This window comes from Scyliorhinus canicula, chromosome 5 (assembly GCF_902713615.1).
Source record: "Scyliorhinus canicula chromosome 5, sScyCan1.1, whole genome shotgun sequence".
In the NCBI taxonomy this organism is placed as follows: domain Eukaryota; kingdom Metazoa; phylum Chordata; class Chondrichthyes; order Carcharhiniformes; family Scyliorhinidae; genus Scyliorhinus; species Scyliorhinus canicula.
In genome coordinates this window covers 199366224-199389611 of record NC_052150.1, presented here as the reverse complement: position 1 = coordinate 199389611, position 23388 = coordinate 199366224, and the positions used below count along the sequence as shown (strand labels likewise).

The following is a 23388-nucleotide window of genomic DNA, read 5'->3' as shown; positions in this document are numbered from 1 at the left end:
TCACTGTTGTCATAGAAAATTTATCAACTTGATCCCATTTCCATCAAGGAAATAAAATTCAATTGGCAAAACCAAATGTTCACTCAAAAATACTCAAAGAGGCAAGGTAGAAATATAAAAACTGCCCAATGCAACAAATAAATGAGAAAAGATAATCAAAGCAACATGGATGGAGGAATGAAAGATTATGGAAAATGAGAGAGAAAAATGTAAAAGACCTTTATAATGCTACTTACATTCTTCATGACACAGAAGAGTTACATTTGTCCATATAGATCAAGTGTGAATATAAGTACATTTTGTGCATACTAGATTTATTTAATTTAGAGTTAAAAACAATAAAATAAGCCATTTAGGATTTAGGCATCTGAACTAATAAAAGGTGAAGAATATATTTCAAATATATTTACCTCAAATCGAGACAGTACGGTGGCGCAGTGGTTAGCACTGCTACATAACGGCACGAGGACGTGGGTTCGATCCCAGCCCCGGGACATTGTCGGTATATGCAACTTCAAATTGCATATATTTATATTTAGAAACTAAAGTTGAGGATTTCCTTAAAGTGTAATTAATCACCAACTCATAACCAAATTATATAGTATCTGTTTGGAATATTTAGTTGTTGAATTTGTATTAAGTGACAGCTTCCATGTTAAAGTAGAATTGTAGAAAGATTGATGACAATCCCCTCGAATTACACGGTTTAAAGATTTGTTTTTGTCCTGTTATGCAAATTGACATCAGATTTAGAGCTTCTGAGGAAGTTGAGCATCATACCTAATCCTTGAAAAATATTGTTCACGGTTTATGCTTGATTGTACATGTGTTGACTTTTAAGTCATACATTGTACACATCATTGTAAGTGGTGTTTGTGCTTTCAAACAGATTAATAAAGCTTAACAAACAGCAAATACATTGTGTTTTCAGTGATTAAGTAACTGTTGATTGGAAGTTAACTTTTGGAACAATTCTTGAACAGCAATTCACATTTATAAAACTACTTTAATGTAATAAGAGTGCTTCAAAGGAGGATTATAAAGGAACATATAACAGCAAACCACAAAAGCTTGGTTAAAGCAGTAGGTTTTAAGGTGTATCTTAAAGGAGGGAAAGATATTTGACAAGCAGAGTGGTCCAAGGAGAGAATCCCAGGACTTGGGGCCCGAACAGATGAAGCTCGGTGAGAACATATGAAATAGGAGCAGAAGTAGGTCATTCTGCCCCTCGAGCCTTCTCCGCCATTTAATAAGATCATGACTAATCTGTGTTTCGAATTCCACATTCCCATCGAAGCATAAGCTTTGCAGCTACGGTAGCATTGTGGATAGCACAATTGCTTCACAGCTCCAGGGTCCCGGGTTCGATTCCGGCTTGGGTCACTGTCTGTGCGGAGTCTGCACATCCTCCCCGTGTGTGCGTGGGTTTCCTCCGGGTGTTCCGGTTTCCTCCCACAGTCCAAAGATGTGCAGGTTAGGTGGATTGGCCATGATAAATTGCCCTTAGTGTCCAAAATTGCCCTTAATGTTGGGTGGGGTTACTGGGTTATGGGGATAGGATGAAGGTGTTGACCTTGGGTAGGGTGCTCTTTCCAAGAGCCGGTGCAGACTCGATGGGCCGAATGGCCTCCTTCTGCACTGTAAATTCTATGTTAAGCTATGATTCTCTGCCGAACAGGGGCAGCACGGTATCACAAGTGGATAGCACTGTGGCTTCACAGTGCCAGGGTCCCAGGTTCGATTCCCTTCTGGATCACTGTCTGCTTGGAGTCTGTACGTTCTCCCCGTGTCTGCGTGGGTTTCCTCCAGGTGCTCTGGTTTCCTCCCACAGTCCAAAGACATGCGGAGTAGGTGGATTGGCCATGATATATTGCCCTCAGTGACCAAAAAGGTTAGGAGGGGTTATTGGGTTGTGGGGATAGGGTGGAAGTGAGGGTTTAAGTGGGTCGGTGCAGACTCGATGGGCTGAATGGGCTCCTTCTGCACTGTAAGTTCTATGAACAAGAATCTATCTAACAAAATTCAATCATCCCGCCTCCACTACTTTCTGAGGTAAAGTTCCAAAGTTGCATTACTGTTATAACCTGCCTGCTTACCATTGGCTGGGGACTAATGACAATCCCACAATCCTATGGGAGTATGAGCTTCCCCAATGAAGGGGGCGGAGAAATCATTAGCAGACTCCCTGCATAAATAGAGCTGGCCAGTTTGGAACCAGCAGAGAGAGAGGAGTGAGCAGCAAGGGCTGTTCCTGCTAAATAAATGGTATTTATTATATCTATCTTAAAAGGGCGACCCCTAATTCTAAAACAATTCCTCATAATTCTGGACTCATTCACAAGAAGAAACATCAATGCCAAGTCCACCTTGTTGAGACTGTCCAGGATCTTAGATACTTCAGTCAAGCCACCCTTCACTCTTCTAAACTCCAGTGGAATCAATCCCAGTCTGTCCAACCTTTCCCCAAAAGATAAACCCCCTCATTTCAGGTATTAATGTAGTAAAACTCCACTGAACTGCCTCCTTCTTTAAATAAGGGGACCCAAACTGCACACAGTATTCGAGATGTGGTCTCACCAATGCTCTGTCAAGCTGAAGCAAAACATCCTTACTTTTGTGTTCAATTCTTTGCATAATAAAGGATAGCATTCCATTAGCTTTCCTAATTACTTGGTGTACCTACATTTATTTTTTGTGTTCCATGCCTGGATCCCTCTGCACCATGGCATTTTGCAGTCATTCTCCATTTAACTAATACTCTGCTTTTTTAGTTTTTCTGCCAAAGTGATCAACTTCACATTTTCCCACATGATATTCCTTCTGCCAGATTCTTGCCGCGTCACTCAACCTGTCTGTATTCGCCTGTAACCTCCTTATTTCCACTTCACAACATAGTTCCCTATATATCTTGGTGTCATCTGCAGAGTTAGCTCCCATGCCTTTGTTCTCCTCATCTAAGAAGTCAGGTGACCCGAGGAAGGAGCTGCGCTCCGAAAGTTAGTGATTTGAAGCAAACCTGTTGGACTTTAACCTGGTGTAGTAAGACTTCTTAGTGTCCCCACCCCAGTCCAACGCTGGCATCTTCACATCATGGCTCCTCATCTAAGTCACTGATACAAATTGTAAAAGGTTAAGGGCCAAACTCCATTTGTCACATCCTGGCAATTAAAAAAAAATACCCATTTATTGGTACTCTCTTTTTTCTGCCAGCCAACCAATCTTCTAACCATGGTAATATTTTACCCCGACACCACACACTTTTATTCTCCATAGTAACCTTTGATGTGGCACCTTGTCAAATGTCAAGCACAAGCACATTTACAGGCTCCCCTTTATCCCTAGTGCATGTTATTCCTTCAAATAACTCAAATAAATTGGTTAAATATGATTTCCCTTTCACAAAACCATGCTGACTCTTCCTGATTACGTGGAGGTTCACGAAGGAATTATTACCTGGAATTTTTAAGATGCCAGAATTAGAGGACCTCAAGGGTTATGGGCCAGAGAAGATTACAAAAGTACGAAGGAAATAAAAAACAAGGAAGAATATTTTAAAATTGAGTTATGGTTTAACTGGGAAGCAGTAGGTCAAAAAGCAGATTGGCGGTGGGTGAACAGGTAGAATTTTGGGTGATCACAAGTCTACGGAGCGTAGAAGATGAATACTTCACAATAGTCAAGTCTAGAGACAACAAATGCATGGATTATGATTTCAACACCAGCTGAGCTGAGACAGGGTGGACTGGGGGGTGATCTTACAGAGTTGAAATAAGTGGTCTCATGGTGGTGCAGATATATGGTTAGAAGCTCATTTTGGGGGTCAGATGGTGACACCAACATTGCAAATAGTTTGTTCAGCCCTCCGGCAGCTGGCAGGGGGAGGACCAGAGTTGGTGTCCAGGAAAGGAGTTTCTGGTGGGGACTGAAGACCAGTGGATTTGGTCTTTTCCATATTTAATTATAGGAAATTTCTGCTCATCCAGATTTGGATATTGGACATTCATTCTAATAATTTAAAGGTAATGGATAATTCAAGGTAAATTATGGTGAAGTAGATTTGGGTGTTGTCAACAGACATGAAAATATTGATGCAAATAAAAGGTGTGGCTCTGGGTACCCTCATGGGCCCCAGTTATGCGTGTCTTTTTGTGGGGTGTGTGGAACATTGCTTGTTACAGTCCTACTCAGACCCCCTCCCACAACATTTTTTCTGTTACATTGATGACTATATCGGTGCCACTTCATGCTTTCACCTAGACCTGGACAAATTTATCGATTTTGCTCCCAATTCCCACCCTTCTCTCACCTTTACATCGTCTATTCCCTTCCTTGATCTCTACAGTGATAGACTGAACATCAATATTCATTACAAACCTACTGACCCCCAAAGCTACCTAAACTACAGCTCTTAACATCCCACTTCCTGGAAGAACTCATCCTATTCTCTCAGTTTCTCCGCCTCCATCGCATCTGTTCCTATGCACTGAGTGCTGGTTGGCTGAGTGAGAGTGCTTTCGGAGTTGGATGGAAACAGGGAGTTAGGTGGAACTTGGAGAAGAGGCCACAAGAGAGAGTGCTGATTGGTAAGTAGTGGGTAAGAGCGGTAAAGTCTTTACAACTTCTATCACTTTTATGGTTTGAAAATCCATTTTGTGGCTCATAATCTGCAAGGGCTATAATTGGGAGTTACGAGGACAAGGAAAGAAGGTCCCTAGAGAATTGGATATAATCTAATATTGGGAACAGAACTAGTAATGTTAAAAAGACAAGTTTAAACTCTTTGTGCCTTAACGCGTAGAGCATTCAAAATAAAGTGGATGAACTAATCGCACAAATAGATGTGAACGGGTATGATATAGTCGGGATTACAGAGACGTGGCTACAGGGTGACCAGGGATGGAAACTGAATGTCATGGGGTATTCAGTATTTAGGATAGGCAGACAAAAAGGAGAAGGTGGTGGGGTTGCATTGCTGGTCAAGGAGGAAATTAACACAATAGTGAGGGAGGATATTAGCTCTGACAATACAGAATATGTATGGGTAGAGCTGAGAGACAGCAATGGGCAAAAAACCTTAGTCGGCATCGTATATAATAATAATAGCTTATTGTCACAAGTAGGCTTCAATGAAGTTACTGTGAAAAGCCCCTAGTCACCACATTCCGATGCCTGTTCGGGGAGGCCAGTACGGGAATTGAACCCGCACTGCTGGCCTTGTTCTGCATTATAAGCCGGCTGTTCAGCCCACTGTGCTATACCAGCCCCTACTATATAGATCCCCAAACAGAATTGATATTGTTGGGAATAGCATTAAACAGGAAATTAGAGATGAATGTGATAAAGGAACAACTGTAATTCTGGGTTATTTTAATATGCATATAGGTTGGGAAAATCAAATTAACCACAGTACTATAGAGGAGGAATTCCTGAAGTGAATGCAGGATGGTTTTCTGAATCAATATGTTGAGGAGCAAAATAGAGAACAGGCCATCCTAGACTGGGTACTGACCAATGTGATTGGAATCATTGGTAATCTATATGTGTGAGACCCCTTGGGGATGAGCGACCATAATATGCTAGAATTTTTCACCAAGGTTGAGAGTGAAGTAGTTGATTCTGAGACTAGGGTTCTGAATCTTAACAAAGGAAACTACAATAAAATGAGGCGTGTGTTGGCTATGATCGATTGGGAAATGTTGCTTAAAAGTATGACGGTGGATAGGCAATGGAAAACATTCAAAGAGCGCATGGAGGAACTGCAACAAATTGTTTATTCCGGTCCAGCACAAAAGTAAAATGGGAAAGATGGCCAATCCATGGCTTACAAGGGAAATTAGGGATAGTATTCGATCCAAAGAAGTAGCATACAAGTTAGCCAAGAAAAACAACAGATCTGAGGTTAGGGAGTTGTTTAGAATTCAGCAAAAAAGGACCAAAAGATTGATTAAGAAGGGGAAAATAGAGTATGAAAGTAAGCTTGCAGGGAACATAAAATTTACTGTAAAAGTTTTTCCAGGTACGTGAAGAGAAAAAGATCAGTGAAGACAAATGTAGATCCCTTATGGTCAGAAACGGGAATGTATTATAGGGGACAAAGAAATGGCTGAACAACTAAATACATATTTTGGTTCGGTCTTCATAAATGAGGACATAAATAAGATACCAGAAATGTTGGGGAATGCAGGGTTTAGTGAGAAGGAAGAACTGAACGTGATCAATATCAGAAGAGAAATGGTGTTGGGGAAATTGATGGGATTGAAGACTGATAAATCCTCAGGGCCTGATAATCCATATCCCAGGGTACTTAAGGATCTAGAAATAGTGGATGCATTGGTTATCATCTTCCAGGATTCTATAGACTGCGGAACAGTTCCTGCATATTGGAGGGTGGCTAATGTAACTCCACTACTTAAAAAGGGAGGTATAGGGAAAGCAGGGAATAGACTGGTAAGCCTGACATCGGTAGTGGAGAAAATTCTAGAATCCATTATCAAAGATTTTATAGCAGAGCACTTGGAAAACCGTGGCAACATCAGACAGAGTCAGCATGGATTTATTTTTTTTATAAATGTTTTTTATTGAGTTTTCATATTTTATATATGACAAATTACAAATTATTAGAGAGAAAAAAAAAAGAAAACACAAAAATTTAACATGAATATTTACAGGTAGGCATCTTCATAACAACAATTGTGGCCGCCCCCTTTAGCCAGCATGCATATTTTACATTCCCCAATATGGCCGAGGCACATGTTTATAGGCATTTATTTATAGTTTGGTTTTGGGCCTTGCCTTGCCATCAAACCCCCATAACGAGCCCGTAACCCCCCCCCCCCCCTCCGATTCCCGTCCATTTTCCCCTGATTCTTGGCCACCCGACTATTCTTCCTCTTGTACGTTGGCCACAAACAGGTCCCGGAACAGTTGCATGAATGGCTCCCAAGTTCTGTGGAAGCCGTCGTCCGACCCTCGGATGGCGAATTTGATTTTCTCCATTTGGAGAGATTCCGAAAGGTCGGACAGCCAGTCTGCAGCTCTGGGCGGTGCTGCTGACCGCCAGCCAAACAGGATTCTACGGCGGGCGATCAGGGAGGCAAAGGCAAGGGCGTCCGCCCTCCTCCCCAGGAATAGATCTGGCTGGTCTGAAACCCCGAAGACCGCCACTATCGGGCATGGCTCCACCCTCACCCCCACCACTTTGGACATAGCCTCGAAGAAGGCTGTCCAGTACTCCACAAGTCTGGGGAAAGACCAGAACATGTGGGCGTGGTTGGCCGGGCCTCTTTGGCACCGTTCACATCTGTCCTCCACCTCCGGGAAGAACCTACTCATACGGTTTCTCGTTAAGTGGGCTCTATGTACCACTTTTAGTTGCGTCAGGCTGAGCCTTGCGCACGTGGAGGTGGAGTTGACCCTATGCAGTGCTTCGCTCCAGAGTCCCCACCCTATCTCCATCCCCAGGTCGTCCTCCCATTTCCTTCTTGTTGAGACCAGTACGGTGTCGTCCCTATCTACCAGTCGGTCATACATGTCACTACAGTTCCCTTTCTCTAGGACACTTGCGTCCAGTAGGTCCTCCAGTAGTGTCTGTCGTGGCGGTTGTGGGTACGTCCTTGTCTCCTTTCGTAGGAAGTTTTGAGCTGCAGGTACCGTAGCTCGTTCCCCCCAGCTAGCTGAAATTCCTCAGTTCATCCAGTGTTGCGATCCTGTCGTCCGTGTATAGGTCCCTGACTGTCAGTGTCCCCCCGTCCTGCCTCCACCTTTTGAAGGTGGCGTCAGTCAGTGCTGGTTTCAACCTATGGTTGTTGCAGATGGGAGCCTTGCCCGACATTTTGTACAGGCCAAATTGCTGCCACAGTTGGTTCCAGGATTGGAGGGTGACTGTCACCACTGGGCTGCTGGAGTGTTTTTTGGGTGGGGATGGGAGTGCTGCCGTGGCGAGGGCCCGGAGGGAGGTTCCCATGCAGGAGGCCTCCTCCGCACGCACCCACTCGGCTTCTGGCTTCTGGCATCCCCTTACTCGCTCGGCTGTTGCCGCCCAGTGGTAGAATTGTAGATTCGGGAGGGCTAGCCCCCCCCTGGATTTTGTTTTTTGTAGGACCTTCTTTGGGATCCTAGCATTTTTACCCCCCCATACGAACGCCATGATAAGTTTGTCCAGCGCTTTGAAAAAGGCCTTGGGGATGTAGATCGGAATGGATCTAAACAGGAAGAGGAACCTGGGCAGTACGTTCATTTTGATCGTCTGGACTCTCCCCGCGAGGGAGAGCGGGAGTGTGTTCCATCTTTGCAGGTCCTTTTTAACTTCCTCCGTCAGGCTGGTGAGGTTCCATTTGTGGATCCCTTTCCAGTCATGGGCTATTTTGATCCCAGGTAGCAGAATTTATGTCGGGCTTGTTTGAACGGCAGCCCCTTTAGTGCTGCCCCCCCCCCCCTTGCGGGTGTACTGGGAAGATCTCACTTTTGCTCATGTTGAGTTTGTAGCCCGAGTAGGCTCCAAACTCTTTCAGGAGCGTGATAATTCCGTCCATGCTGCTTTGTGGGTCCGAGATATAGAGAAGCAGATCATCCGCATAGAGTGAGACTCTGTGCTCTCTACCTCCCCTTCAGATCCCCCTCCAATTGTTTGCTGCCCTGAGCGCGATTGCTAGCGGTTCGATTGCTAGTGCGAACAGCAGCGGGGACAGTGGGCATCCTTGTCTGGTGCCCCTGTGCAGCTGGAAGTATTGGCAGTTGGTATTGTTGGTCCGTACACTCGCCATGGGAGCGTTGTATAGGAGCTTTACCCAAGCGGTGAACCCTGTTCCAAGCCCGAACCGCTCCAGTACCTCTATGAGGTATTTCCATTCGACTCTGTCGAAGGCCTTTTCTGCGTCCAGGGAGACGATCACCTCTTGTGTTCTCTCCCCGGAGGGGGTCATTAACACGTTCAGCAGGCGCCTGATGTTCGCGGTAAGGTGTCTACCTTTGACGAAGCCCGTCTGGTCCTCTGTGACCACCTCAGGTACACAGTCTTCTAGCCTTTTGGCTAGGATTTTGGCCAGTATTTTGGCGTCTGCGTTCAGCAGAGATATGGGTCTGTATGACCCACATTCCGTTGGGTCTTTGCCTTTCTTAGGTATCAGCGAGATTGAGGCCTGTGCTAACGTGGGTGGCAGTGTGCCCCTAGCTAGCGAGTCTGTGAACATCTCCCGCAGGTGCGGGGCCAGCGCTGTCGCAAATTGTTTGTAGAAGTCCGCCGGGAATCCGTCCGGTCCCGGCGCCTTCCCCGTCTGCATGGAGCTAATGCTCTCCATGATCTCTCCCAGTTCTAGTGGTGCTTCCAGATCCCGTTTTCTGCCCCCTCCCAGGACTGGTATGTCCAATCCATCAAGAAACCGGTTCATCCCAGCCTTCCCCGTTGGGGGCTCTGAGGTGTACAGCTCTTGGTAGAAGGCCTTGAAGGTTTCGTTAATCCTCTCTGGTTCTGTTTCCCACGTGCCTCTGATACCTCTGATTTGCGCAATTTCTCTGCTGGCTGCCTGCTTTCTCAGCTGGTGTGCCACCAGGCGGCTGGCTTTGTCTCCGTGTTCGTAGAGGGCCCCGCGTGCCTGGCGGATTTGGTGTACTGCTTCCTGGTGGAGAGCAGGTCAAAGTTCCTTTGTAGTTCTTTTCTCTCCGCCAGGAGCTCTACGGTTGGGGCCTCGGAGTATTTACGGTCTACCTCCAGTATGGAGTCGACCAGCTTCTGCCTAGCCACCCTTTCCTCCCTATCTCTTTGCGCTTTGTAGGCAATGATTTCCCCTCTTAGTACGGCCTTAAGCGCTTCCCAGAACGTGGAGGATGAGACCTCCCCGTTTTGGTTGTTCTCCGTGTAAGCATGGATTTATGAAGGGGAAATCATACTTGACAAATCTACCGGAATTCTTTGAAGATGTAACTAGTAGAATTGATGAAGGGGAGCCCATGGATGTGATGTATTTGGACTTTCAGAAGGCTCTTGACAAAGTCCCACATAAAAGATTAATGTGTAAAATCAAAGCACATGGGATTGGGGATAGTGTATTGAGATGGATAGAAATCTAGTTGGTAGACAGTAAAAAAAAAGAGTAGGAATTAATGGATCCTTTTGGGGCAGCAGGGTAGCATGGTGGTTAGCATAAATGCTTCACAGCTCCAGGGTCCCAGGTTCGATTCCCGGCTGGGTCACTGTCTGTGTTGGTGTTCGGGCCGGAAAGTGGAGCTGAGTCCACAAAAGATCATCCATGATCTAATTGAATGGCGGAGCAGGCTCGAGGGGCCAGATAGCCTACTCCTGCTCCTAGTTCTTATGTTCTTATGTTCTTTTCAAATTGGCAGATAGTGACTCGTTGCATAACGTGGGGATCGGTGCCAGGACCTCAGTTATTCACAACATATATTAATCATAGTATTTACAGTGCAGAAGGAGGCCATTTAGCCCATCGGGCCTGCACCAGCCCTTGTAAAAAGCACCCTACTTAAGCCCAGGCCTCCACCCTATCCCTGTAACTCCTTGTTGGGACTCTTATTTTACACTTCTAATAGGAATTGGTAGTCCAGTTGGTGGGAGGTGTCAAAAATACAACTTTATTGTGACATACTCACTGGTGTACACTTGAATAATAACTGAATAAAAACTTAGAAACAAAATATCAAACAATACATAAATTAGTCAAGCACATGGCAAAAAGCATAAAGCACAAAAGGAAATAATTTGAACACAGATAGATGATTGAAGAATTCAGGAATAATGACCTCGATCACGAGGTTCTATTTTTAAGGGAATTCAAATCTTTGGTTTAACCCCTCATTTACTCTCTTTGGTTTCTAATTTTCAGCTGAGATCTCCTGGTTTGTTCAAATGAATGGCTGTTAATTAGAAGATGATTTGTTAATCAAACATTGAACATTACTTAAGATTGACTGGTGCTTATCAAAGCTAGCTCAGCGTCTGTGTGCGCAGTCTTAGGAAGATTAATGGATATGTTTCTTACACTTTGCTATGTTTGACAGCTTGGCAGAGACCTTAAGAATTGATTTGTTGATTAGACAAATACACTGAATAACTTGAATGCAATGGTCAATTCATAACATGAGACATTGACTGAGTTCCCACAGTCAAGACACTTTTAATATTTCGCATTCTTTAGCTATATGTGTTCAACTAACCCCTTCATGAATAAAACTATATCACCCTTCCTAACATTTTGGACACTAAGGGGCAATTTAGCATGGCCAATCCACCAAGCCTGCACATCTTTGGACTGTGGAACGCAGAGGAAACCCCTCAAGACACGGGAGTGCGCAGACTCTGCAGAGACAGTGACCCAAGCCGGGAATTGAACTTGGGACCCTGGTGCTGTGAAGCAACAGTGCTAACCATTATGCTACCGTGCCACCCAGCACTGGGAATAAGTGTTGAGGGCACATTCCAATAATGCTCAAAAAAAATTGCAGGCAAACATTTTGCAAGGTTAAATGAGAAAAACAAACGGCTGGTTGTGCACTGTCAGAGTGTAGATAGCCACCGTGCACAGTGCCAGACTCTGGTGAGGGCCACTGGGGAAGCGCGTGCGCAGACGTGCGGCTGTTTGGGCGACTTCGCCTGCGCCTGCGCTGACGGGGCTGGGCTCTTTGGCTGACCTTTCACCCTTTCGCAGCGGCAGAGCCCGGATGAGTTTGCAGGATGTCGCTTTGAAGGGAGGTGAGTGTTTTGAGAGAAAAATTGCAGAAGCGCCGGTTGATGGAAAAGAAAGGAAGGGAGGGGGTCTGGTGCGCATTAAAAGGAGCCGCCGGTTGATGGAAGGGACACCGGCTCCTCAGAAAGCGGCCGAGCTTCAGTCAGCGTTAAAGAACCCCGAGGGCGGCTGGTCTGGATGGAGAGGCGCAAACAGCTCCATGAATGTCTGATCCGCGTCTCCAGGCTCTGACAGGGGGCAGCTGGCACCCTGGCAGTTGTTGTTCGTGTTTTGGGCACTCGGCAGGTTGAATGGCCTCAACAGATCCGAGTGTGGAGCTTTTCAGACAGTTTGGGCACCATTTAATGTTTTTGGTTGTGAGGGAGGGGTTTTCGCATCTGGAGCACCGGATCGCCTGTTCCCTTTGGACCTTGCTGTGCAGTTTCAATGGTTCCTAATCTGATTATTGTTTTTTAAATACATTTTTATTCCGTTCTAAAGGTGACAAAGCCAATGGGCAGAGTGGACAGGGCAAGCCCTTAATCCATCCCTTGCTTGCTCCAAAAAACAATTCATAATTTAATCCAATTCAATCCACAAGAGAGATATACTGGACCCAAGCAGACAAGAACAGGCATTGTACATGATCTTGGGCTTGATCTGACACTTGATCTTAGCCAAAATGGTTGATAAGCTCTTGATGATTATGCTGAACGTGAGAGCCAAGCTTTCCTGCACATTGCACAAGTTGCTTTTTACAATTGGGCTCTTGCTATTTTGGATCAAGTACACTGGCTGGTCAACAGGGTTGCTGTTGACCAGCCCTTGCAATCAGCTGTGAGATGTTCCTAGCTGTATAAAGATTATTTGATCCCCCCTTGTATCTCCTCCCTTGCTTTCCATTTCAGTTTACACCACAAAAATGTTGGTTTGGTAATCTTGAATCACCCATGTAAACGACCAGTCCTGAGCAGCATGGCTGTGTTCTTAACAACTTGAGCACATTGTTTTGGTGCATTTCAGGATATCTCTGTTGTCTTGCGAGTATATACACATAAAAGATAGCATGATTAGCGAAGTATATGTAGACAACACAGCCGATGCTTTCGCTTTTCTTTACATAGAATTTACAGTGCAGAAGGAGGCCATTTGGCCCATCGGGTCTGCTTAGCCCTTGGAAAAAGCACCCTACTTTAGCCCACACCACTACCCTATCCCTGCAACCCAGTAACCCCACCTCACCATTTTGGACATTAAGGGCAATTTACAATGGTCAATCCTGCACCTCTTGGACTGTGGGAGGAAACCGGAGTACCCGGAGGAAACCCTCGCAGACATGGGAGAACGTGCAGACTGTGAAGCAACAGTACTAACCACTGCTACCATGCAGCCTGTCTTCTAAGATTTCATTCCAGCTTCCAAGGGTAATTGAGTGTAAATGCAACATTTTATCAACTGTGACCATCTGCATTCCACAAACCATTTATTTATATTCCCAGCATAAAATTATTTGTCATGTTCGCATGTGTTTGATCATCATTGTCTTTATTCTTATTGTTGACAATCTCTGTCCATATAGATTATCAAAAAGGCTAACTGACACAGCATCAAATACTTTGTGAGGCAAGGTGGTTATTCATTTTGTCGCCATGTTCTGTGATTACAGTTTTTTGATAAATGAATGTTTATATCATCAGTGCCTTTCATGTTTTTTCAAGATCTAAGTTGTGCCGCAACCTTTCTGCATAAAAGGAAATTCCAGTTTAGTTATTTACATCAATGGTTGCAATTGTGCACAACTCTAATACAAGATAAAGGAGAAAAACTGCACATCTCTGACCACTTTCAGAACCAGATGCCATGAAAGGACATTGGAAGTGCAGAAAATGTGGGCTGCTTCCTGCTGTCCCCAGGAAGGACTGGTGTCAGCTGTGGCTCTTCTGATCTTTCTTGGTTGTATGTGTTAGACCTTTGGTCAAGAATTGGAATGGCCAGCTGTGTGTGTGAATAGGTCTGTGAGATATACAGGGTTGTACTTAGTACTGGGCAGGAAATTGTTTTCTCATCAATTGGTCAATTTTACATTCCAGTCTCAACTGAACCACCTGCCTGTTGGTATGAGGATTCTGCTCCGTCCCCCTTTGATTTGTAGTAATGTTGTGGGGCAGTCCGACCACCCATCGTTTTTTGGGGGCTTTTGGATAAGGGCTGTAATTAGCAGTAGACTAATATAAGTAATTTAACATAGCAATATAGGAACAAGACTAGTCTATTCAGCCTCTTGAGGCTATTCCACCTCCGATTAGATCATGGCTGATCTGTATTTTAATTCTCAACAATTTGCCTTGATTCCATATCCCTTAATATCCCAACACAAAGCCCATCAGTCTCATTCACAAATTATCTTTTTTTTTTTAAAATAATTTTTATTGAAATTTTTCGATACAAACATTTACCCCTACTACATTTTAAATTATAACACAACAAATCCCCCCTGGAAAATCCTCCCCACGCCCTCCCCCGCGCGCACCCCCCCCCCCCCCCCCCCCCCCCCCCCCCCCCGCGCTACCCGTCTAGCAACCAAACCGTTTTTCCCTTTCTGCCGATGGCCTCGGGCAGTCATTGCCTGCGACCCCCCGCTGACGTGCTCCCTTCGTTGCTATCCCCCCCCCCCCCCCCCCCCCCCTCCCTCCCCCCCCCCTTTCTCCCCGGGTTGCTGCTGTTTCGGCCTCCAGTTCCTATCTCTGATCCAGAAAGTCAAGGAAGGGCTGCCACCGCCGGAAGAACCCCTGTACCGACCCTCTCAGGGCGAATTTGATTCTTTCCAATTGGATGAAGCTTGCCATGTCGTTTAACCAGGTGTTAACACTTGGTGGCCTTGTGTCCCTCCACTGAATCAAGATCCTTCTCCGAGCTACCAAGGACGCAAAGGCCAATATTCCGGCCTCCCTTGCCTCCTGTACTCCTGGCTCCACCCCAACCCCAAAAATCGCTAGCCCCCACCCTGGTTCCCACCACTCTCGATACCGTCCCCGCCACCCCCTCCCAGAACTCTTCCAGTGCCGGGCACATCCAGAACATATGTACATGGTTCGCAGGGCTTCCCGAACACCTAACACACCTGTCCTCACCCCCGAAGAACCGACTCATCCTAGTCCCCGTCATATGGGCTCTGTGCAGCACCTTAAATTGGATGAGGCCCAACCTTGCGCACGACGACGACGAATTGACCCTCTCTAAGGCATCCGCCCATGTCCCATCTTCTATCTGCTCTCCCAGCTCCGCTTCCCACTTGTCTTTCAGCTCCTCTATCGATACCTCCTCCACCTCCTGCATTATTTTGTAGATGTCCGAGACCTTCCCTTCTCCGACCCAGACCCCTGACAGCACCCTATCACTCACCCCTCTATCGGGAAGCAAGGGAAATCCTTCCACCTGTCGTCTGGCAAATGCCTTCACCTGCAGGTATCTAAACGTGTTCCCCGGGGGGAGCTCAAATTTCTCCTCCAGCTCTCCCAGGCTCGCAAACCTCCCCTCTATGAACATGTCCCTCAGTTGCCTGATGCCCGCCCTGTGCCAGCTCTGGAATCCCCCGCCAGTGTTCCCCGGGACAAATCTGTGGTTCCCTCTCAGTGGCGCCGCCATCAGACCCCCCACTTCCCCCCTGTGTCGCCTCCACTGCCCCCAGATTTTCAGGGTGGCCGCCACTACCGGACTCGTGGTATACCTTGTGGGGGGGAGCGGCCATGGTGCCGTTACTAGCGCCCCCAGGCTTGTATTGCCGCAGGACGCCCTCTCCATATGTTTCCAAGCTGCCCCCTCCCCCTCCATCACCCACTTGCGCACCATCGATGCGTTCGCCGCCCAGTAGTATCCGGAAAGATTGGGCAGCGCTAATCCTCCCCTGTCCCTACTCCGTTCCAAGAAAATCCTTCTCACTCTAGGGGTGCCATGTGCCCACACATAGCCCATAATGCTGCTAGTTACCTTCTTGAAGAAGGCCCTGGGGAGAAAGATGGGCAAGCACTGAAACAGAAACAAGAACCTCGGGAGGACCGTCATTTTGACTGACTGCACCCTCCCTGCTAGCGACAGCGGTACCATGTCCCACCTCTTGAACTCCTCCTCCATCTGCTCCACCAGCCTTGAAAAGTTCAGCTTGTGGAGGGTCCCCCAGTTCCTTGCCACCTGCACCCCCAAGTACCTGAAGCTCTTTACTGCTCTCTTAAAGGGGAGCCGCCCAATTCCCTCCCCCTGATCTCCCGGGTGTATCACAAAGACCTCACTTTTACCCACATTTAATTTATATCCCGAAAAGTCCCCAAACTCCGCTAGTATTTCCATTACCTCCGGCATTCCCCCTTCCGGGTCCGCCACATATAACAACAAATCATCCGCATAGAGTGATACCCGATGTTCCTCCCCTCCCCTTGTCAGTCCTCTCCACCCCCCTGAACCCCTCAGTGCCATCGCCAACGGTTCGATCGCTAATGCAAATAGTAAGGGGGATAGGGGGCATCCCTGCCTGGTACCTCGATGGAGCCCAAAATACTCTGACCTCCTCCCGTTTGTAACCACACTCGCCATCGGGGCCGAATACAGCAGCTTCACCCACTTGATAAATCCCTCCCCAAACCCAAACCGTTCCAGCGTCTCCCACAGGTATTCCCACTCCACCCTATCGAATGCCTTCTCCGCATCCAGTGCTACCACTATCGCAGCCTCCCCCTCCACTGCTGGCATCATAATCACATTCAACAGTCTCCAGACATTTGTGTTAAGTTGTCGTCCCTTTACGAACCCCGTCTGGTCCTCATGGATTACCCCTGGCACACAATCCTCTATTCTGGTTGCCAGGACCTTTGCCAACAGTTTGGCATCTACATTCAAGAGGGAGATAGGCCTGTAGGACCCGCACTGTACAGGGTCTTTGTCCCGCTTCAGGATCAAGGAGATCAGGGCCTGTGACATTGTCGGGGGCAGAACCCCCCCCTCTCGCGCCTCATTGAAGGCTCGCACCAGCACTGGACCCACCAAGTCCACATACTTCTTATAAAATTCCACCGGGAACCCATCCGGCCCCGGCGCCTTCCCCGCCTGCATCTGGCCTATCCCTTTAACTAGCTCCTGCAGCTCTATCGGCGCCCCCAGCCCCTCCACCCGTTCCTCCTGGACCTTTGGGAACCTCAATCTATCGAGGAAGTTCTCCATTCCCCCCCTCCTCCTGGGCGGCTCAGACCGGTACAATTCCCTGTAGAAATCCCTGAAGACCCCGTTCACCTCTTGCCCCTTCTGCACTACGTTCCCTCCCTTCTCTCTCACTCCCCCAATCTCTCTGGCTGCCTCTCGCTTGCGCAGCTGGTGTGCTAGCATCCTGCTCGCCTTTTCCCCGTACTCATAGACCGCGCCCTGTGCCCTTCTCCATTGCGTCTCCGCCTTCCTAGTGGTCAGTAGGTCAAACTGGGCCTGTAAACTGCGCCGCTCCCTCAACAGCCCCTCCTCTGGTGTCTCCGCATATCTCCTGTCCACTTCTATAAGTTCCCCCACCAGTCTCTCCCTCTCCTTCCTTTCTCTGTGTGCCCTTATGGAGATCAGCTCTCCTCTGATCACTGCTTTCAGGTCCTCCCAGACTACCCCCACCTTCACCTCGCCCGTGTCGTTCGTGCCCAGATATCTCTCAATGCCCTTCCGGACCCTTCCGCACACCTCATCGTCCGCCAGCAGCCCCACATCCAGGCGCCACAACGGGCGCTGGTCCCGTGCTTCCCCCAGTTCTACCTCTACCCAGTGTGGTGCATGGTCCGAAATCGCAATGGCCGAGTACTCCGTGTCCTGCACTCTCGAAATCAGCCCCCTGCTCAGTACAAAAAAGTCTATTCTGGAGTACACCCTGTGGACGTGGGAGAAAAAAGAATACTCCCTCGCCCTTGGCCTGCCAAATCTCCAAGGGTCTACCCCCCCCATCTGCTCCATGAACCCCCTTAGCACCTCTGCCGCTGCCGGCCTCCTATTCGTCCTGGAACTCGATCTGTCCAGCCCAGGGTCGAGCACTGTATTGAAGTCCCCCCCCATGATCAGGCCCCCTGCCTCCAGACCCGGAATGAGGCCCAACAGGCGCCTCATAAAACCCGCGTCATCCCAATTCGGGGCATACACATTCACCAGCACCACATTCTCTCCCTGCAGCCTACCCTTCACCATCACGTACCTACCCTCCTTATCTGCTACCACCTGCGCCGCCACGAACGACACCCTCTTTCCCACCAAAATCGCCACCCCCCGGTTCTTTGCGTCCAAGCCTGAGTGGAACACCTGTCCCACCCACCCCCTTCTCAGGCGTACCTGGTCTACTACTCTCAAGTGAGTCTCCTGCAACATTGCCACATCCGCCTGCAGTCCCTTTAGGTGTGAAAAAACCCTTGCTCTCTTGACCGGCCCATTCAGCCCCCTCACGTTCCAAGTAATCAACCGGGTCGCGGAGCGACCTGTCCCTTTCCCCTGTCTATTAGCCATGTCCTGTCCCCTGTTCGCCCCGGGTCGACCCTCCCCTTCTGACCCGTTCCCCATGGCGATGGCCCCCCCCCCTCTCTCCTCCCGTTCTTCCCTTCCCGTCCTCGGCCTTTCCAGCAGCAACCCGGTATCCCTCCCTAACACCCTCCCCCCCCCCCCCCCCCCCCCCCCCCCCCCCCCGGCTAGGACCCCTCCTAGCCGCGGTGTATCCACCATCGTACTCCCGAGAGTCAGCTGATTTTCGCTGACCCGGCTGCCCCTGCCACACTCCGACTCCTCCCGATGTGGGGGGGAGGGGCCTCCCCCCCCCCCTTGCCATCCCTCTCTGACCCCGCTTCAGCGCGGGAAAAGCCGCCATTGCTGGCCACACCCCACTCTTCTCTCCTCCCCCTTCCTCCGTCCCGCGCGCGGGAAACAGGGGAAAGCCCGCGCTTTCGCCCGGCCACACCCTACCCCGCCATCTTCAATTCCACCCCCGTCCCCATCCAAGCCCATAAAAAAGCCCCCTTAAAACGAGAGGAAGAAAAAGAGAAAAAGAAAACACGCATAACCAACTTGCACCCCCCCGTCCCGCCTCCCCAACTTAACAATATAACAATATAAATAACAAATCTCAAATAAATACATAAATACATAACTATGCCTGCATAACTAAATAACTACCCAATAATAACGTATTTAACCATCACCCTCCATCGAACAGAACAGTAACCATAACCCTTAAAGAACAGATCAAAAAACAGTAAAAAAGCCCCCCCTACAACAACAATAATTAAGGGAAGTTGGCAACGGGAAGAGACACACAAAAAGGAACAAAGAAACCCCCCATAATACAAGTTTCAAAGAAACCAAACGATCCATCAACTTTAACCAAGTTCCGACCTGGCCTAAGAAAGACATGGGCCACTTGATCAGTCAAGGGTACTCGGGCGGCCTCGACCGCCGGCGTTCCCAAGTTCTAGTTCAGGTCCAGCTTTTCCTCCCGAACAAAAGTCCATGCCTCCTCTGGGGTCTCAAAGTAATGGTGCTGGTCCTTGTAGGTGACCCACAAGCGCGCTGGTTGCAGCATTCCAAACTTGATCCTTTTTGCGTGCAGCACTGCCTTCGTCCGGTTAAACCGGGCCCGCCGCTTTGCCACCTCCGCACTCCAGTCCTGATATATCCGCACCGTCGAATTCTCCCATTTGCTGCTTTTCTCCCTCTTGGCCCACCTCAGCACTTTCTCCCGATCACAGAAACGCTGGAATCGCACCAGCACCGCCCTCGGGGGCTCGTTCGCCCTAGGCCGCCTAGCCATGACCCGATATGCTTCTTCCAGCTCCAGAGGCGATGGACCGGCCCCCTCTCCCATCAGGGAGCTCAGCATCTCCGCTACATATTTCGGGAGATCAGGCCCCTCCAGGCCTTCTGCTAGGCCCAGGATCCTCAAGTTCTTCCGCCTCATTCGAGTGTCCAGCTCCTCAAAGCGGCTCTGCCATTTCAGGTGGAGTGCCTCGTGCACCTCCACCTTTCCCACGAGGACCGTGGCCTCCTCCTCCCTTGCAGTCATCTCCTGCTGCAGCTCTCTTATCGACGCCTCTTGGGTCGCCTGGGCCCCCATCAGCCTTGTGGTCGTCGCGTTCATAGACTCTAAGAGTTCCACTTTCAGCTCCGTAAAACACCGGAGGAGAGCGGCCTGCTGCTCCTCCGCCCATTTTCTCCAATCTTCTAGTGCGCCACCGGCCGCCATTTTGGTCCTCTTCCCCCGCTTTTTTCGGGGAGCTGCTGCCGCTTTTTTTGTCGCCCCACTCCGAGTACCGACCATAAAGTTGGTCTCACTCTCCTCAGGGAGCCTTCCCCCACCGGGATTTGTCTTTACAGTACCGTCGGGGCCCTCCAATCGGCCCTTAAACACCTTTGTCGCAGGAGCTGCCAAATGTGCGACTTAGCTGGTCATAGCCGCAACCGGAAGCCATTTACAAATTATCTAACCGCAACATTTTTTTGGAGTCCCACATTTCTTCTACCTTTGTATGAAGAAGGGCTTCCTGACAACAACCTCTAACTAACTTCTCTCTATCTTTGTACTGAATCCTTTATTAGTCTTGAACACCTCAAATAAATTGTCCCTTAAACATGGATCGTGGCATTTGCCTGCTTTTGTTTGTTACCGATTGTGATTCTGGGACCAGTAACATAGCAGCTGACTAGGATGCAGGCCAATGACTTAGTGGGAGCCTCTTCAAAATGTTCATTTAATGAAAGCTTACACGTCCATGAAGAGGAATTTGGAACTCCCATAAGGTTTGAGGAAGAATCCCAACGCGATGCCGATTTGCATTTAATGTGGTAAAATTTCCCGAGATGCTTTACAGGATCATTATCAAACAAGATTTTTGATGCCAAGCCGCGTAAGGATAGATGAACAAAATCTTGGTTGAAGTCTGAGATTTTAAGGCAAGTCTTAAAGGAGAAGTGAGAGGGAGAGAGGTTTAGGGAGGGAATTCCTGAGCTTCGAGTCTGGTCAGTGGACTGCATGGCTGCAGTGGTGGGGCGATGAAAATTGGGGATGCACAAGAAGCACAGAGATATCAGAGGGTTGGATGTTACAAATCTTATTTGATGGGAAGGTGGCATTTGTACATTTCTTCTGCAGTATGCAAAATAAAGAGCGTGGCCATAAGTTATAGGAGCAGAATTCGGCCATTTGGCCCATTGAGTCTGCTCCACCATTTGATCATGGTTGATGTGTTCCTCAACTCCATTCGCCTGCCTTCTGCCCATGACATGAGAAGCTTTACGTTTCATTGAATATCTTATGAGAGAAAAACCTGTATTTGGGCTCATTGATTTAATACTCTGAATTAAACACCTTTGAACAAAGAATGCTTCACAAACTGTTTGCTTAGGCTCCAGAGTTCTTGACCGAAGCAAATAGCGAAAGGTAACGGGCAGCACGGTGACACAGTGGTTAGCACTGCTGCTTCACAGCTCCGGGGACCCGGGTTCAATTCCGGCCTCGGGTAACCGTCTGTGTGGAGTTTATACTTTCTGCCCCTGTCTGCGTGGGTTTCCTCCGGGCGCTTCGGTTTCCTCTCACAGTCCAAAGATGTGCAGGTTAGGTGGATTGGCCATGCTAAATTGCCCTTAGTATCCAAAAAAGATTAGGTGGGATTACTGGGTTACAGGGATAGGTTGGAGGTGTGGGCTTAAGTAGAGTACTCTTTCCAAGGGCCAGTGCACACTCGATGCGCCGAATGACCACCTTTTGCACTGTAAATTCTACGATTCTATGATAATCCTCTTAACAGAATTTGGGGCAAGAGCTGGAAGTATTGAAATATCTATTTGGAATTCAAAAGAATGGTATTCATTTTCAACTTTGGCTTGGGTGGATTAGTATGTCTTTGTATCTGTCATTCAGGTTGAGACTTGCTGTGATTTGACAATCAAAGATTGCAGATAAATTTATACAAATGTGGTGTTTGTACAGGGCTACACATACATACTAATGTCCTTCAGGGAAGGATATCTGCCACTCCTGCCCAGTCTGGCCTACATGTGACTTCAGGCCCACAGCAATGTGGCTGACTCTTAAATGCCCTCTGAAAAGGCCTAGAAAGCCATTCAGTTCAAGGGTAATTAGGGATGGGCAATAAATGCTGGCCTTGCCAGCGACGCCCACATCGTATGAAAGAATAAAAAAACATTGCAAGAGCAGTTGTGAGTATGTTGTTCCAGTATGTTGTTAATATCATTGAAATACACTTTGTTATTTCATGATCTACTTTTGTCAGAACCTGTCTCTTCAAAATCTCTTTATAATGGGATCTAAGTACCAAAGATAAGGAAGCCGAAGCCCAATTACCCCCCACTAAACTTGCAATCATCCAAACTTTGCTGCCCATGTCCTAGGTTGCACTGCATCACATTCACTCCATTGGCCCTCTGTCAAGCAACTCCTCAGTTTTTAAAGTTCTTATCATTTTCCATTCTCTCCATCACTTTGGCTCTCCCTATCTGTATAGTCATCTGTAGCCCCAAAACCCTCTGAGATTTCTGCGCTCCTCTAAATCCTGGCCTCAAGTGTTCTCTAATTTCAATCATAGAATCCCTACAGTCCATAAGGAGGTCATTAGGCCGATCGAGCCTGCACTGACCTTTTGAAAGAGCACTTCACCTGGGCCCACTCCCCCACCCCATCCCCGTAACCTAACCTACTCATTTTTGGACGCGAAGGGGTATATTTAGCACTTCCGATCCACCTAACCTGCACATCTTCATCTTTGGACTGTGGGAGGAAACCGGAGCACCCGGAGGAAACCCACGCAGACATGGGAGAATGTACAAACTCCACACAGACAGTCACCCAAGGTTGGAATCGAACCGGGGTCCCTGGTGCTGTGAAGCAGCAGTTCTAACCTCTGTGTCTCCCCTGGTAGTGGTACCTCCAGCTGCCAGGGCCTTGAACTCCCTAACCTTTCCATTTCTCTATCTCTCTCTTTCGTCCTTTAAGGCACTCCTTAAAACCTACTTACTGATCATTTGCCTAATGTCATCTTGTGTAGGTCAATGTCTCATGCTCCTATGAAGCAACTTGGAGCATTTTATTACTTAAAATTTTTTTTAAAATTTTCCTTTTTCACATTTTCTCCCAAATTTACACCCAACAATAATCAGTAATTAATGCAATGTCAATCCCCATATCAATAACAACGATCCCATCCTCCCACCAAACCCCCAAACATTAGCCCGCATGTTAACATAAACAAATGACAAAAAGGAATCAGGAATCACCCATAATCACCATTAACACATACAGTCCCCCCCACCCTCCCAGCCCCCCCTCCAATGTTCGATGTAATTAATTCTCGAAAGTGCATAATGAATAACGCCCATAAATTGTAGAACCCTTCCATCCTTCCCCTCATTTCAAATTTGACCTTCTCAAGAGCCAAGAATTCCAGCAGGTCCCCCCGCCACGCCAGGGCACAGGGTGGAGAAGTTGATCTCCACCCTAACAGGATCCGCCTTCGGGCAATAAATGAGGCGACGGCTACAACATCTGCCTCCGCACCCGTTTCCAACCCCGGCTGGTCCAACATCCTGATTATGGCCTCCCGAGGGCTTGGATCCAGTTTCACGTGCACCACTTTAGAGATTACCCTAAAAACCTACTTCCAGTAATCTTCCAGCTTTGGACAGGACCAAAACATATGAA

At 48.0% G+C, this 23388-nt stretch overlaps 1 protein-coding gene across 2 annotated transcripts in view; it reads left to right on the top strand.

Annotated features, from left to right (window-relative positions):
- The first annotated feature begins 11591 nt into the window (after positions 1-11591).
- wdr37 (WD repeat domain 37) overlaps positions 11592-23388 on the top strand; it is a 154609-nt gene continuing 142812 nt past the window's right edge. For both annotated transcript variants that reach the window (XM_038798323.1, XM_038798322.1), the window contains exon 1: positions 11592-11704. The gene's annotated coding sequence lies outside the window, so the exon portion shown is untranslated. The remainder of the gene's footprint in view (positions 11705-23388) is intronic.